The sequence below is a fragment of the Tupaia chinensis genome, unplaced genomic scaffold (assembly GCF_000334495.1).
Source record: "Tupaia chinensis unplaced genomic scaffold, TupChi_1.0 Scaffold145814_1, whole genome shotgun sequence".
Lineage (NCBI taxonomy): Eukaryota > Metazoa > Chordata > Mammalia > Scandentia > Tupaiidae > Tupaia > Tupaia belangeri.
This window is the reverse complement of record NW_006205672.1, coordinates 1,998,375-2,000,159: the sequence shown is the minus strand read 5'-3', so window position 1 is coordinate 2,000,159 and position 1,785 is coordinate 1,998,375. Positions and strand designations below refer to the sequence as shown.

The window sequence follows — 1,785 nt, the reverse complement described above, 5'->3', positions numbered from 1 at the left end:
GCTGGTGCGGCGGTCTCCTCGCGGCTGTCTCGGGGTTTCCCTCAGTCCTGACTCTCCGGTCGCTGCTGTTGCTTTTGTGCCAGAGATTTTTAAAAATTTTAAACCAAACCAAAATTTGAACCATTGAATCAGAGGTTTCAGAAAGGGGCTAGGGCAACCCTGTGAGGATGGGACAAGAGTCTTAGGTGACGTGGATTAAATAAGAGGGCACTGTTGGGGACAGGTAGTTATTTTGGACATCGTGGACTCTGTTTCCAATCCAGCAGTGTTTGGAATTCCGTGGACTGCCCTAAAGGCCCATGTATATGCAAGTGAACTGAAGGGACTTGTACTGCAGCTCACTTTATCCTGTCCCCCGGCTTGCTTTTCACCCACCGCGCCACCCACAGTTTCTTGGTGCTATTTATGCAATACAGAAGCCTTATTCCTGTAGCACCTCTTCTAAGAGTTCCACACCGTTTAATAGGGCAAATTTAGTTACAGATTAAAATGGGTTTCATTTGTGATTCATGAATGAGGCAGCCTCCACTCAAAAAGAAGGCCGGCTCTCATTGGGCAATAGCACAGCAGTGGATTTACTAAGGTGGAAAGGAGAAACCAGAATCGTGGGGAGGGGGAAAGCTGATTGGTTATATCCGGTTGCTTCAAACGCTTACATTTTGGTAAGTTAAAGCAGAAGGGATTTCCTTATTACAGTGATTTAGGCAGACTGGAATCTCCTGTTTTGTTTTTGTTTTGTTTTCTTTTATTGTTTGCCATAGGACATGTACACTCGCCAGAGAGATATCGGGAAAGAAATTGAGAAATCATCCCCCAGGGAGAATGGCCACTCTCCTCTAGGGATTTTGGGCATGCATAAAAATGCCTCGGGAGGGACCAGCAGTTAGCGTAATGGCTATGTCGCTGGACTCCCACTTAGTCGACCACGGTTCGAGTCCCGGACCCAGCGGCTTAAACTCACGCTGGGGACCCTTAACCTCACGCTGGGCGCGCGCGCGCGCGCGCGCGCGCGTGTGTGTGTGTGTGTGTGTGTGTGTGTGTGTGCCCAAGATCCCGAGAGGAGAAGGGATTGCGGTGTGGCCATCCTCTCTGGGCGGTGATTCCTCGCTTTGTATCTCTCTGTCTCTCTCTGTCTGTCTGGCGAGCACACGCCCCTGTAGCGAAAACCTCTCAAAAAAAAAAAAAAAAAAAAATGCCTGGTGAGATTTTCAAGGCGGGTCCATCCTCCTGATGAGTAATTTCTTGCTTTTTGTTTCTCTATCTCTCCAGGGAGTGCATACGCCCTATAGCAAAAATATCTTTAAAAAAAAAAAAAAACTTTTCTGGGGGCAGGCTGGCAGGTGGCAGAGTGGTTAAAGGCGCTGATTATCACATGGCGAAATGTGGTTCAAGTCCCAGACCTGATAGATCGCGTTTTCACTTTCTCTCATCAAAATTAAAATAAATAAGTTAAAATCATTTTTAAGGAAAAACTGATCTGTCTTGGGATCTGTATGCTTCCTTAAGTTTCAGTTTGCGTGAATGACTTTCCATTTTGATTTGGTTTGGACTGTTGGGGCCTAGTGCAGGTGCTCAGTCAAAACAACAGCTTCCCATAATTTTTGCTTAACATCATTACCATAAGCGTACAAACTTGATTTTTTTTCTCAAATTCTTTTTAAGAATTATTCATTATTATTATTATTTTAAAATTTGCTACAGGACATGTGCACCCACCAGAGAGAAACAGAGAGAAAACAAGCCACTCCGTGTGGGACTTGAACCGCGGTAGGCCGTGTGAGTGAC

The 1,785-nt window shown here is 45.7% G+C and overlaps 1 long non-coding RNA gene across 1 annotated transcript in view; it reads left to right on the top strand.

Annotated features, from left to right (window-relative positions):
• The window catches only part of LOC102473286 (uncharacterized), an 11,571-nt gene that overhangs the window by 291 nt on the left and 9,495 nt on the right, over positions 1–1,785 (top strand). The window lies entirely within an intron of this gene.